General features: G+C 41.6%; 1 long non-coding RNA gene across 1 annotated transcript in view; it reads right to left on the bottom strand.

Annotated features, from left to right (window-relative positions):
* Positions 1–14,228: 14,228 nt before the first annotated feature.
* The window catches only part of LOC131382340 (uncharacterized), an 83,188-nt gene continuing 81,125 nt past the window's right edge, over positions 14,229–16,291 (bottom strand). Inside the window, exon 3 of the long non-coding RNA XR_009211743.1 lies at positions 14,229–14,339. This is a non-coding gene — a long non-coding RNA (uncharacterized LOC131382340). The remainder of the gene's footprint in view (positions 14,340–16,291) is intronic.

The following is a 16,291-nucleotide window of genomic DNA, read 5'->3' on the forward strand; positions in this document are numbered from 1 at the left end:
CACCGCCCCCCCGGCCAACCCCTGGGTAATTTTTTTTTTTTTTTTAGTAGAGACGGGGTTTCACCATTTTAGCCAGGATGGTCTTGATCTCCTGGCCTTGTGATCCGCCCGCCTCGGCCTCCCAAAGTGCTGGGATTACAGGCGTGAGCCACCGCGCCTGGCGATCCTGACTTTTCTCATTCAGTCTTGTTCAATTTCCCCGCTGACCCCACGATGTAGCTGGAGTTAAGTGCTTATATTGACTCATTCGAGCCAGGCTCTGTTTGAGTGCTTTGTAAAATCTCACTCAGTGAGCCCTCAAAATGACCTTAGAGGGGCAGGTACTTGGAGCAGATGCCACAGGTGTCCTCACCCGTGTCACTGCAGGGCACATAGGTTCAACTTCCAGTCTCCAGCACCTGCATTTCTTTGCCAGGGCTCTCTTGGGCTGGTGAAACTTGCTTTATCCTCATGTGACAAGCTGTGCCACCCCTGCTCTGGGGATGTCCTTCAACACATGACCAGTGCCCCAGGTCACTCGTCCCTCCTGAAGGAGAACTCTGAGTTGTGTGTTACACAATATCTACCAGAGCTGCCCGGAGAAATTCCTGCCTGTGTTTCCTCCGTGGCAGCTGGCTTCATAGCACATCCTTCGTGCCTGCCTTCTCCCTATGCGTCCCTGCTCTTCTACCCATGTTCTCTGAACCTTCCAAATAAATTACTTGCCCCCCAAATCCTTGTCTCAGTGTCTGCTTCTGAAGAAATCCAAATGAAGGCAGTGTTATCATCATCATCATCCCCATTTTCAAATGAGCAAAGTGTAGCACAGGGAGGTTAATTAACTTACCCAAGGTCACACAGCTGGGAAGCAGTGAAGTCAGGATTCAAACTCAGGCAGTCTGACTCTTAACATTATGCATAGTGATTACATTTTTAAAAAATTCAACTTTTATTTTAGCCACAGGAGGTACATGTGCAGGTTTCTTAAATGGGTATATTACACCTGGGTAATGAGCACAGTACTCAATAGGTTGTTTCGCAAGCCATGCCCCCTTCCCTCTTTCCCCTGTCTGGTAGTTTTCAGTGTCTGTTGCACCCATGCTTAAGTCCATGTGTGCTCAATGTTTATCTCCTACTTATAAGCATTTTTCTTTCTGACTGAGCTGGGTAAATGGAGAAGAGTTACCTTATGTGCCAAGGAAAAACCGTCTATACCAAAGCTCTGTGTGTAACCAGTGGCCGGGCATGCAAATGGTTCCATGTATTACTGCAAAGCCCAGCCCTCTTCTCTAATGAAAATGTCAGCTCCCCAACACAGCCAGCTGTGATTCCATTGAACAATATGATTCCGGAAGCCATGCTAATGGTGTTAACATGTTGCAAGGATTTCTGGTGTGCTTGTAAACCTAAAACCGTAATTGCCAAAGAGAACTCGTCTCCCACAAATCAAACCCCTCTGTATTGACAGTTACATCCGGTGTTGCACGGAATTTAATGCCTAAATAATGAAGTCAAAGAACAATGCTGGAGCCTGAGCATTTGAATATATTTGATTGATTCATTTCTCGCTCCCATTTAATAACCCACTTAGTCAGTGACGGTTAAGTGCACCAGGGAGAAAACATTTCACAGATTAATAACTGGATGTGGGTACAAGCTGGCGCTCCCCTAATAGCAGCACAAAAATAGGTTATCGTCAAAAATCTGGATTTAATGTTCCAAAATGGGGATTCGTGCTTTTCTTTTATACGGTTCCATACTTATCACCACAGGCTAATGAAACATAAATCAGAAATCAGGAGCTAATAAATGCAATTCCAGGGGAGTATTTTTTTTTATTTAATACCTTCCAAGACCGTGATCTTTGTTCAAGATCTTTAATGCTCAAATTACAATGTGTGAATATTAAGCATATTCGATTATGATTGAACTCTCTGAAAAGCTAATTTATGAACCCTGCAGCCTAACACATTTGCGCCATTTAAAAAAGGATATGACCACAGTTCATTTATACCAATTTCTCCAGCATAGAGATAAACACTCCTAAACTGCCTATATGAATAAAGTTATGTGACTGTAACTTTATTATAGGCTGGGATGTGTGATTTCTGTGGAGAGATATATAATTAAATGATATTGACTCCGTGTGTAAAGCAACTTTGGCAGAAATTTTACATTGGGGAATGTTCTCTTAAGTTCCTTTCTTGCTGTTCTAGTGAAAAAAAAAAAAAGTGGTCAGACAAGGGACCTTACTCAGGGCAGACTGAAAAAATGGGGCTTTCTCCCTAGCTGTAATTCTCTTTCTGCAATAATTTCATGACCTCTTGTGGGAAAATATTTTCCCCTAATAAACTCAGTTTTAATACAAGTTTAATAAATCCTTATCCCTTTATTTGTTACGAGATTTACTATCTTTTATTATGTTTACCATGGAATGCCCAAGCCATCAGGTATAATGAGAACTGCTTTGTGTCCTTCCACGTGTCCAGCCAGCCTGGAAGGACACATCGCTGACACTGTGAAGAATAAGGAACACGTTTCTCATGTGCTGTGAAATACTCTGGCCTGGAGAGGTCTTGGTCCATTCATTCTCTGGGTTATTGACTTTTGCCACAGCCTAATTTAAAAAAAAAATTATTGGACAGGCACGGTGGCTCACGCCTGTAATCCCAGCACTTTGGGGGACCAAGGAGGGTGGATCACTTGAGGTCAGGAGTTTGAGACCAGGCTGGCCAACATAATGAAACCCCATCTCTACTAAAAATACAAAAATGAGCCAGGCATGGTGGCAGGGACTTGTAATCCCAGCTACTCAGGAGGCTGAGGCGGGAGAATTGTTTGAACCTGGGAGGCAGTTTGCAGTGAGCCGAGATCACATCACTGCTACAGCCTGGGCGACAGAGGGAGATTCCGTCTCAAAAGAAAAAAAAAAAGCTATTGCAAAGTGTATATATGATACCAATTTGGTAAAACTGAAATGCAAAATTAAAACTCAGGCTCCAGTAAATATTAGGTCAAGACTGAGTAAAATGTAATGTGGAGATTTACTTCTCCAGACCCTACACATTTATTCCAGTGAAGCCTTTCACTCTGAGCCCCCTGGCAGTCAAGATACAAAGGGACACTGCATCCATTATATGGGTTCCCCAGGCAAAGCAGACATTGCCTGGCCCTGAGCACGTATTGCCACTAAGCTATAAAGTGCATGTCAGGGACCTAGTAACTACTCTCCCTGCCCCTACTCTGCCACAAACACACACACACACACGCACACACACATACACGCACACATATACATGCACACACACATACATACACACACATACACACACACGCACACACATACACGCACCCATATACATGCACACACACATACACACATACACACACACATGCACACACACATACACGCACACATATACATGCACACACACATACACATACACACACATACACACACACGCACACACATACACGCACACATATACATGCACACACATACACACATACACACTCCATGGGCAGGTTCCCCTTGAGCGCTCAGTGTCTCTATGCAATTCAGTAATAAATTTATTTATTACTAAACAAATGGTGCCTTCACACAAGGAAGAAGACATCTCTTTCCCTGGAGGACACAGCCAGAGAAAACAGCTTGGCAAACAAATCCTGGCTTGATCTCAGCCTCTGTGTACTCCTGCGGCTGGATGGTGTGCAAGGACTCAGAATTAATTCTAAAACTTTGTCATGCAGATCTTGAATGAATGGAACCACAGCGAGATGGGATGGACATAGTTTTCAACAATGAGAACAATATTAATTTCCCTGAGGAAGTGTTTCAGTCCTTGGTGGAATCCAAGATACATGTGTAGAAGAAAACAATTCTACAGAGGCCAAGATAATATGGTCCTAAAATCCCTAGTGGGCTAGTTCAAGGGTATCTAATATGGTAGATGAGCTGAGCGTCCTTCACCCAGTCTTCCCAGTTCTACTACTCTCAACAAGTTCATAATACTTCAGTATAGATCACAGATGCGGGAAACCATTCAGCAAAGCCATGGTGCAAGAGGAACCATTAATAGATTAACGTCTGGCCCAGGAGCAGATCTACCAGGACCTATGAGAGTTTTCTTTTCTTTTCCTTTTTTTTTTTTTTTTTTTTTTTTTTTTTTGAGACCAAGCCTCGCATTGTCGCCTGGGCTGGAGTGCAATGGCACGATCTTGGCTCACTGGAAACTCTGCCTCCAGGTTCAAGCGATTCTTTTGCCTCAGCCTCCCAAGTAGCAGGGATTACAGGCACACGCCACCACACCTGGCTAATTTTTGTATTTTTAGTAGAGATGGGGTTTCACCATATTGGCCAGGCTGGTGTCGAACTCCTGACCTTGTGATCTGCCCGCCTCAGCCTCCTAAAGTCCTGGGATTACAGGCATGAGCCACCGTGCCCGGCCCTATGAGAGATTTCTACCCAGGGGCAAGAATGGAAGACTGGAGGCCTGAGATATTGGAACAAATTCTACCTTCTCTCTTTTATTTTCATAAATAAGCCCCTTTTCCCTCACAGTCCCTAGCTTGAGGGGCTTGATTTAAAGAGCCGTTCGAGCGAACCCAAGAGCATAGAAACAGGTTATAAATTGTCAAGGTATCCTAGAAATTATTTGGTTGTATGGAATAAAGGATAACATGAGTTGTAGCTGCTTAAAGAGGAATGACAGAGTTGACTCCCTTTGGCATTGGAGAATAAAAAGAGAAAGAGAACAGGGAGAACTCATTCAAGCCCTGGAAATTGCTTATTTGAAGCAACCTCCGTAATCCTCTGACACTGAAAATCCAACCGGAGACACCAAGTTGGAATATTGAACTATTTTCCAAAAACGTGGTATCACTCAGTGGGAAGGTTCCTTGTTCCTATAAAAGTTCCCCCCAAAAAGATCCTCCCTTTGGAAAAGTCCTTAGGAATATACCAAATCCTAAGGCAGTTATAAGGGAGGAGTCTTTGTTGATATAATTAATGCTGGCCATCCAGGAAGCAGTATGCAAATTATGACTGCACTGAATGGACAGAACCTGGAAACCAGGACAAAATGCCAACCAATGCCTGTGCAATAGGTTTTATTCCTCCCATTCCTATTTTCACTGTTCATCTGGGACTAAAATTGTCTTCACCCTCTCACTCAATAAGCTGGGAGGGAAGGTTTCACCATGAACTAGCAGATACTTGAGATACAGAAAGTCAGCCTGTGCGAGAAAAGATCAGGCTGCACAGAAGCTAATTCTTGCCCCAATTCCTAGAGTTTTGTTGATGACCTATTGTATTATGGTCAACATCTGGAATGAACAACTAATAATTGCAGCAATGCTTTGAGGGATTTTTGCCTATTTACATATAAATAGTTCTGACCAGAGCTGGCCACCAGCAATGGTTAATTTAATTTACTATCCCTTGGCAAAGAATAGTCATTGGATTTCCAGCACTTTTAACCTTGGTAGACCCTTGGGAAATAAAAATTAGATTGAGAGAAAATTACCAGTGGTGGAGAACAGTATAAAAGTGACAATGACATATATAAACCTCCGGCAGGAGTGGAATAAAGTGGCATATTATTGTTCGTTGGCTCTCAAAGTTCAATATTTCTTGTGTGATTTACACTTCCGCCAATGTCTCACCCCCTGGAGTCATTCTGGGCACTCGGAAGTCTCTCCTAAAATGCACACCCTTGTTACTGTCAGAGAAGGGGCGTATTACCTGGCTAAGCAGCAAGAGGTGTTTAGACAAAGAGCCATTAGAAAATGGGTTTCAACAAATAAGAGTTTAAAGAGGTGTCTGGAAATATGAGACTGAAAATATATGGGACAGAAAAGTCGACAATCCCTGCCTTTGCAGTCATGTGTGTGTGTGTGTGTGTGTGTGTGTGTGTGTTTAAAGAGGTGTCTGGAATGAGAAGCAGATGAGCGTCTTGGGTGTTCCAGGCTACTGGTTGCACTTCCTCTATAGAATTATATCAATATAATCTGTGTGCAAACTCAGTTCTGATTGGAGGGTCATGATGCTATCTCAGCCTCATTGACCATCAGTTGGTGCTCCCACTATATGACCCACCTGTAGTACACACACACACACACACACACACACACTCCCCACACACCCCACACACAATTGTTTCTTTTTCCTAAACCTTTGCTCATGTGGTATTATCTGCCCGGACCACCCTTCCTCCCACCTCTGTTTTGCCTGTCTAGCTCTTAACCTGCCCTTCAAAACCTAGCCCAGGTATATTTTCCTCTAGGAGACTTTTCCTGATTACCTCCAGGGCAGATGTGTACTTTCTTTAGTATCAGCCTCCTGAATTTGCCACTCTTATTATCTGCATCAATCTACTTAGTGTCTTTTTTCTTTTCTTTTCTTTTCTTTGAGACAGAATCTCACTCTGTTGGCCAGGCTGGAGTGTAGCAGTGCTATCTTGGCTCACTGCAACCTCCACCTCCCAGGTTCAAGTGACTCTCCTGCCTCAGCCTCCCGAGTAGCTGAGAATACAGGCACCTGCCATCATGCCTGGCTAATTTTTGTGTTTTTAGTAGAGATGGGGTTTCACCATGTTGGCCAGCCTGGTCTCGAACTCCTGACCTCGGGTGATCCATCCTCCTCGGCCTCCCAAAGTGCTGGGTTACAGGCATGAGCTACCGTGTCCGACTCTACTTATGTGTCTTTCTATCCCACCTTCAGAATATGTAATGAGACTACCGTGACCTTTCAAAAAACAAAAAAGAAAAACAAAAAACACAACATTTAAGCCTGGAGAGAGAGGTCAGAGTATAAAACAAAGAACAGAGGCAAGAAAGTTAGGAAACTCCTAAGTAACATATCCAACTAGATAGGATTCCTGGTACAGGCTTTTCTTTTATTGCACATACCAATTTTATTTTTATTTGTGTGATCATCTAATTAATGGACACACACACAACTGTAAAGGAAGAGATTGTGTCTCCCTTCTTTTCTATATTTTCAGTACCTAGCATATAGATGGTGCCCTATAGATATTTACGTAATTAATTAGTTTATAAATTAATTAATAAGCAGACATATAATGGGTGAGGGAGAAAAAAGTAGACATAAGCTCATAAATGGGGCTAAATTCCAAAGTTCATTTGTATGTGTCTCCATGGCACAAGGATAGACAGGAACACCACATAGAAATAATGGATATTGAGTTCTACTTCTGATAAACTTATATCCAAGCCTGGGAAGGTCTGATTCTAAGACTTATCTTTAAACAAATATTGAAACTGGCATGGGATTTCTCTCACTCAATAGAACCCAAAGCCCGTAATTTACTGAGGATAAACAGACTTACATGATAAAGCTGTCCAGAATCCACCAACGCCTTCATTTCACATGTAATGAGGGGGAGCAAGATGGTCCTCACTCCCCAAATGCTGTAATAACATCATTAGAGAGAGGACTGCATTTGTTTAGGAGACACTTTGACTTACTGTTTGGGATAGAACACAAGACCCCAAAAGTCATGTGCCAGTCACCAAAGTGCCTTGAATAAAGGCGATCACAGCGAACGTTGGGTTGTTTTCTTCACCAAGCACTATCATTAACGGAATTTGTAAGTTTGAAGTGAAGAAGAATTGTTCTGATAATACAGAAGAGAGGGGCCAGGGCATTCCTTTGGGTGTCGGGGAAGAAAGACACATGAGTGAAGTAACAATAAGAGACATGAGCATTTTTCCAGTTGCTTGATCTGGGCAATGTGATATAAACTCACTCTTATGTCTCCTCTACATTGTATTTAGTAAATTAATGCTTAACTCATTAAATGCTCTTCTGTGAGTAGGTCTTTATTTGCAGCAGGGGTAAGAGGGGCCTCAAAGAGAAGGACAAGTGAACAGCTGACAGCTAGGTGTCAAAGGAATGGGAGACAGGTTTCCTAGCTGAGCTGATTTGCTAAAGAACCCTCTGGTAGTCATAGACTGAGCCATTTCAAATCCATCAGTTTGATTTCTCTCTCTCTCCTATACACTAAAGATTTCAATTAGCCAGTTAGCAGGGTACTGCAGGGAAAAGGGAAGGAAGGATGAGTTTATTCTGATGAGTTGTTTTCAACATTTATTGACATCTAATACATGTCAAACAATTTACGTGGATTATCTCATTTAAATTTCACAGCATCTCTATGAGGTGGTTGGTGTTATTTTTATTATACAGATGAAGAATGGAAACTCAGGCCCAAGGAGGTAAATTGTCCCAAGTTGTATAGCCAGTAAGTTTTAGATCCTGAATTCGAATCCCCGTCTGTCTTTCCACTATATTACGCTATCTCTTAAAAAAGGGCTGGGTGGTTGCTAAGGAAGATGGAGAGAAACATATTTACACTGATGTGGGGTGGAGGTGGGAGATGATGCCACCAAAATTCAGGAGGGTTTTCCTGAAGGTAACTGTTGTTGCCATAAAGTACTTTAATCCTCTAGTCAACCAAAAAGGGTGCCACTGGTGAGATGGATAACCATGGACTTGTGAATTGCAGGGCTTAATTTTGGCATAATTACCAAAGGAAGTCAGACAGTATTGTGGGAATGTAGGCTTTGGAACCAGGCAAATCCTGGTTTGAATCACGGTTCTGATTTATCATCTAAAACAGTTAAACTCTAAATTTCCCTTTAGAAATAATAATCATAAACATAAATTTAACAATTAGTCAAAAGAAGAGCTACTCTTCTGAATCAGGGAACAACTGTCATTAGAGAATAATAACCCTAAATCTTTTTCACTGAATTCACAGCAGCCCTCAGTTAACAGACCATAAGAGCTTAATCTTGCAATTTCCTTAATTCCTAAAAATAAACTGAAACCTCTGGTGCCTCTGGGATGAATCCTAATTTTATGGAGGAGACTACATTGATATTGGTGACTGTTTTGTGACCTTGAGCAAATGACTTCACGTCTCTGAGCCTCTGGTCTGTCATCTGTAAAATGGGGATAATCACATATGACAGTTAATTTTGTAGATATGTGAGATAATGCATGTAAAGTCCTGAGCACAGTGCCTGGCACAAAGCAAGCACTCAGTAAGAGAGAGTGATGAGGATTGGGATGATGATGGCAATGACAAAAACAATGATGCAACGATAAGACCAAGATAAGACAATATGTTGATGTTGATGTGGCACTGATGGTGGTGATAGTGGATGATGATGATGATGATGATGACAAAGGCAAAGACAACAGTGCAATGATAAGGCCACGATGAGCAATGAGCAATCATCATGATGTACTGTTTGTTGCTGCTGCTGATGTTCTGTTTGTTGCGGCTGATGATGTCGTAGTGGTGAACAATACAGAGAAGAAGAAACAAGAAGGAAGGAAGAAGGGAAACATAAAAAAAGGATTTGATATGGTTTGACTCTGTGTCCCAACCCAAATCTCACCTTGAATTGTAATAATCTCCACATGTCATGGGAGGGACCCAGTGGGAGGTGGTCGAATCATGGGGGTGGGTCTTTCCCATGCTATTCTCATGATAGTGAATAAGTCTCATGAGATCTGATGATTTTACAAAGGGCAGTTCCCCTGCAGACACTGTCTTGCCTGCTGCCATGTAAGACGTTCCTTTGCTCTTCCTTCATCTTCTACCATGATGTGAGGACTCCCCAGCCATGTGGAACTGTGAGTCCATTAAACCTCTCTCCTTTATAAATTACCCAGTCTCAGGTATGTCTTTCTTAGCAGTGTCAGAACAGACTAATACAGGATTAAAAGGAGAAAGAAGAGGATCTCCATAAAACATCAACTGCAACTCATAGGTAACTGGGTTTCACATGCCCAAACCTAAGGTGCTCTGATTCTCCAACCAGAACAGATATCCTTTTCCTGATTAGAGGAGCAATGCCAACCACATCAATGGACATGGTCTCTGGGATCTCTCTAATCCCATTCACCACCTGGTTCTCTCTTCCCATCAAGGATGAAAAAGGGATTATTTTTTATTCTCTGTGTGAGGAGGATAATGCATCTATAAACTCATCATAACCCCATAGCCAGATGCTTCTGTGCAGTGGAGCCAGCACCATCAACAGTAACAAAACACAGCATCAATTCTTAAGACCCTAGTTTCTGGGCGGACTGAGACCATGCCTGGGAGGAGGTGGCCAAACCACTTCCTCAGTGTTATCATTTATGAAACCGAAATGAAGCCTTTTCAAAAATTATAAGGACATCAAGTGGATGACTAAGATCATACAAGCAAATGTGCTCCAAGTTCTTTCAAGTAGTGACCATGAATATCTTAATTTTTTATTATGATGAAATGTAGAATTATCCTCATGATTAAAAGCATGACTTTTAACAAATCATTTAATCTCTCTGCATGTCTCCTTGATTAAATAATAACTTTATGTAGTAGTACCAACCTCATAAGTTAGAAGCGAGCCTTAACTAAGATAATTTACAGAGAGTTTAACATAGTATCTTTCCTATAGTGTCTTTCAGCAATATTAGCTGATAATATTATTACTATTATGTAGGAGACAAAAAGAAAGTTTTAAAATATACCCAAAATACATATCTGATCATGTGAACCCCCTACTTAAAACTCCCAGTGATTTCCTCCCAGTGCTAAGGATGGAATCCAAATGCCTTAACATAGCTGGCAAAGCTCTTTATGACCTGGCTTCTGCTTAACTCTCACCACAGACTAAACCCTCCTAAACTGCTCTCACACCTCTCGGGTTTCAAGTTACTTCTGTGTTTGCACTCTTCCATCCCACTGTTGGCCCACCTAGCACACTCAACCCCCAGGCTGGGGGAACTGCCTTCCTCCACGAGCCCACAGCCCTTTGAGCCTCCCCCCATCACAGCGTAGTTGAATGATTTCCTGGTGATTTATCTGTTTCCTCAACTACTTGGGACTGAGATGGTATATTAATGGTTCTTCCTCACCATCTAGCATAGTACCTGGCACAGAGCAGAGCCCAATAAATATTTGCGGAATGAAGGAAGGAGCACTGTGAGTGATGTTAGCATGGGGCACAGAGAAGGCGTGTGGTGGGGGAATCAGAGGGAGATCGATGGAGGATGATAACTGAGCAGGATCTTTAGGAACAGGCAAGATTTACCCAGGCAGGTTTTTTTTAAAGCAATGGTAATACAGAAAGAGAGAACAGCAAGGGCAAAGCACAGAGGTCTAACCAAGCATGGCACCTTTGGGACAACTTCATATAGTCACGCAGCACAGCAATATTCCAGAGTAAGGAAATAAGAGATAACATTGGGCTGTGTGTGCCAATAAGATACCTGGTCTTTATGCTGTAAAGATTAAGCAGTCATTGAAGAATTTAAAGTAGAGCACTGATCTGATCAGGCAGAAGCATGAGATTAATGATCCTGTTAACACTCTTTGATATTTTCCTATTCTTTCTTCCCACCCTCCCATCCTTTTCTCTCCTTTCTTCTATCTTCTTCCTCTGTCTTCTAAAATATATCCTTTCATTTTCTACAGTTTGCATTTACATGGATTTTGTTGACCCCAGATGTTAAAGGACCATGAATTAAGCCAGGCAGGACTCCCAGCATCAGTCAGGATTCAAGGGGATAAAATTTCATTCTGATGACCTGGAGCACTGATGAACACTTCTCCCCAACATGAGTCCTCCAAAAATGGTCTGAAATGAGGCAGAAACAGTACTGTTATCTTGATATAAAGGGAACACGTTCATCACTTGCTTAAACTAATTATTTATCTGAGAGTGACGGTGGAAACACTGACCTTTTCCAATGATCAAAACACTTATTTTTAAATGGAAGATGTAACTCTTCTCATCCCTCCTCTTTGTTGAAATGTCTGACCTAACCTCATGCGGTGACGAATACCCAGAAAATCCTGCTTAATAGTGTGATTAGTGAAGTTATTCTAAGATAGTGATTACCAAACTCAAAGTCCTAGACTATTTTAAGTGTTCGAGTTAGGGCTTAGGATTAGAGTTTAGCGTTCAGGGTTAGGGTCACGGTTAATGTTAAGGTTACATTTGATAGATTCGATTAGGATAAATGTTAGGGTTAAGACTAAAGATAAGGGTAGGGCTAGATTAGGGTTAAGGTTAGGGATAAGATCAGGGAAACTTCTGGAGAAAAGAGAATGAGATTGGAGGGCAGCTAAGATTCCAGCTACTCACATGTACACACTCCACCTCAAACTCATGGTTTCCCTATTTCTTTTCTGTTTAGTTTCACTTGAAATAATAATAAAAGGAATCTACTCTTCTCTGATTCATAGACAGGGTTTGAAACTCACAGAACTAGAGAAACTCCCAAGCCATGTGTCAGAGTCAATGACTGACACCACAGTCCATTTTTCAGGAACTCAGTAGCCTCATGAATAAAAAGCATTTAGACTTCTGCAGATGACACCCCACTTACAGACCTAAACCTGTCTCAGATTTGGCAGAACCTGCCCCATGACACAGGGTTTGGGGCAGGGATATGGATTATCCGCTTGCAGACCCCTTGAGCAAGTGGATACTCTGTATAACTTTCCCTCTTAACTGGCAGGATCCAGGGAATATGACCAGAAATGGGAACAGGGCCATGCTTACCATCTTTTGCAGTAAATGGAAATTAGGAAAATATTTAAGAATGGCTGTAGTCTTATCCAGGTAGAAAGGCCAAAGAACAGGATTCTGGATCTGAGAGGTTAGGCAAAAACCATTTCATGAAGCCAAGAATGTGCGTTGGGAGGAGAACTAAAATTGACCAGGCACGGTAAGTGAACCTGGAGAAATTTTTGAGACTATGGACCTTTATAATAGAGTTCGGTTCAGCAAAACAGTTCTGTAAAGGGCCAGATAGCAATGCTATTTTAGGCTTTGTAGGCTATATTCAGCCTCTGTCATAACTACACAACTCTTGCTCTAGAACAAAAGCAGCCATAGATGAGACACATATGAATGACTGTGGCTGTGTTTCAATAAAACTTTATTTAGGAAAACAGACAGCAAGCCAGATTTGGCCTGTGGACCATGGTTTGTTGACCCTTGTACTAGGGTATTTGGAGAGCTTGTTTTGTGAACCCCCAAAAAGAACAGTCTCCTAAGAATTAAACCAATATAGAAATATGCAGAATGAAGACATCAGAAAGCAAGACCAAGGCTATAACGTTATTAGAAATCCTGAACCCAGCCATACCTGAAACTACCTTTCTCTGGTATCCTCATTTATGTGAAACAATAAATCCTCCCCTTTTATTGCTATTGTTTAAGTAGTGTGAGTTAGGTTTCTGTCCATTGCAACAAAAAAAGTCCTTCTTGGTATACAATACACACAGGCTAACAGAAAAAAATAATCAGGTCTCATTATAAATCTTCTGATTCCCATTCCAGTGCTCTTTCATCTCAACAAGCAGCAGACAGAAAAGAATGCCCTAGTTGAGATATCTTTTGTAGCCAAACACCAGTGTTGCCAATGTGAACCTAGATTTTGCTCCAAAACATTCCTGCTTGTTGGAGTGTCATTAAAGGAAAGTGTGTGCCTAGGAAATGCTGCCCGCGGATGAGGAAAGTTGACAGAACAGCCCTGAAGGGCCAGATGGATTCCAGACAGCTGTGACTTGATGGAGGCCCTCCATTTGGCAAGACCAGGGAGAGCCCAGCATGAACAGCATCAATTAGCAACCTCTTTTGAGAGGATGATTACAGCACACCACTGCAATCAAGCTTCATGCAACCACTACACATAATGGCCATTGAGCCTCTGTAGAAACACACAGACATGTGTGGTATGATTTTTAAAAGAGAATAGCAGAATGCACTGGGATTCTCATTCATTCCTGAAGAGATTGTGAACCGGTGCAAACTCTCTAGAAAGCAATTTGACAATAGGTATCAAAACCTCTAAAATAAAAAATCTCAAGACCTTTGATGCAGTCATCATCCTTCACCCCTGTAAGAATCGATCCTGAGCACATATCAGAAGTGCAAACAAAGATTTCTGCACAAAGATATTCATCACAGCATTAAGTATAATAGCAATAAAAGAAAGTGTACAAATGTCAAAGTTAGGAAATTAATGAAAAATATTATGATACATAGCCATAAGATAGAAAATTATGGCAGCCATCAAGAGTATGACTAAGAAGAGTCTTTAATCACATGAGAAAATATCCACACTACAGTAGGTGACAAGGCAGCATACAAATTGCATTTATAATATGACCACCAGTAAATCAATATATGGCATGAGTTTTTATTTTAATTTACCTGGGTACAGTGATGACATGTTTGAGTTGAAGGACTCAGGGCTCCTTTTATGGGCTTATTTGCATGGGGACGTTTGGGGCTACAGAAGAATCAAGGAGGTAGGAGGGTTCCTAGAGGGGGGAGAAAACAAGGACTATTAAAGGTATATAATAATGTGACAATGTCTGATCCCTCACTATGATACTTTTGAGGTTCCCATTGAGAAGTTCTAGGCAGAATTTGAAAGACATTAAATGTCACTCTTCAAGGAAGCCTTTCAATTACCCCAGTGATGAGGTCACATGCCCCTGATCTATGCTCTCAAAGATTTTTGTGTTTTCTCCTTCCAAGCACATAAGAGATATTATCATTGTCTATTTAGATGATATGTGATTCTCACTCAGTTCTGCATTGTTGAATATGATAGCCACTATACACAGCATGTGGCTATTTCTATTTAAATTTAAGTCAAATAAAGCAAAACTTAACAATGCATTTCTTGCTCACACTGGCCACATTTCCAGCACACAATAGCCACACGTGGCAAGTGGTCATCATCATGGACAAGACAGATACAAAACGTGTTCCTCAGGGCAGTTTTATTGAACAGTGCTGTCCCAGACCACAATGTTATGAGGTCTTGCTCACATGCTATTCCTAGTTCCTAGCACAAATATCTGGCATATTACAGGCATTCAATAAAAATATATGCCGAAGGGGCCGGCTGCGGTGGCTCACGCCTGTAATCCCAGCACTTTGGGAGGCCCAGGCAGGTGGATCATTTGAGGTAAGGAGTTCGAGACCAGCTTGGCCAACATAGTGAAACTTTGTTTCTACTAAAAATACAAAAATTAGCTGGGCGTGGTGGTGTGAGCCACTAATTCCAGCTACTCGGAAGGCTGAAGCAGGAGAATCACTTGAACCTGGGAGGCGGAGGTTGCAGTGAGCTGAGATTGCACCACTGCAATCCAGCCTGGGTGACAAAGTAAGACTCTATCTCAAAAAAGAAAATATATATATATAAAGATATAAGGAATATTGATAATATTAATATATATTAATGAAACATAATATTAACATATATTAATAAAATATATTAATAATATTAACATATATTAATAATATTAATATATTAATAAAATATATATTTATACAAATATATATTTAATATATACTCCTTCCTTCAGCATATCTGTGGAGATGATTTTATAAAAAGGAGGTCCTTAGTACAGGAAGAGGAAACACACACAAACACACGCACACACACACACACACACACCCCCCTCAGATATGTTCCTTTTTCAAATAACCAGCACCATTAAGATCTCATTATGAATGTATTTGGTAGGGAATAAACACAATAAATAATGATGATAGAATTCTGAGCTCTCAGTAGGCATTCAAACAGGCAGGACGGATCCTGACAGTGAGGGTGTCTGTGATGACATAAATCATAGCAGATCCAACTTCTCAGGACCACATCTGACCTGGAAGCAGCATGTCCCTGTCACAGGGGCTGGAGTGCTTGGCATGACAGAGCTGACTGAGGAGCTGATAGTGGCCAGCCTAGTCTCTTATCACTGACATTTTTTTTTCCCTGACAGCTAAAAGACAAAAGTTTTGCATTCGTGGCGGTGTACGTGGACATGAGGGTTCTGAACCTTAGGGCTCTAGAAGACCCATCCCATTCAACCTCTCTCTGTCTCCTCCACCCAAAGAAAAAGCCAATAATTCAAGAACCTCAATGTGGACCTGCATGAAATTGTTCTGCAACACACTTTCTTACCTATAGGAGGTGCTCAGATAAATGTTGAATTAACAGACAAGTCTGCAGCCATAAAAAGGAATAAGATCAGGTCCTTCACAGGGACATGGATGGAGCTGGAGGCCATTATTCTCAGCAAGCTAATGCAGGAACGGAAAACCAAACATTGCATGTTCTCGCTTATACGTGGGAGTTGAACAATGAGAACACATGGACACAGAGAGGGGAACAACACACACTGGGGCCTGTTGGGGGTTAAGGTGGGGGGAGGGAGAGCATTAGGAATGCTGGGCTTAATACCCAGGTGATGGGTTGATA

This window comes from Hylobates moloch, unplaced genomic scaffold (genome assembly GCF_009828535.3).
Source record: "Hylobates moloch isolate HMO894 unplaced genomic scaffold, HMol_V3 SCAFFOLD_23, whole genome shotgun sequence".
NCBI lineage: Eukaryota > Metazoa > Chordata > Mammalia > Primates > Hylobatidae > Hylobates > Hylobates moloch.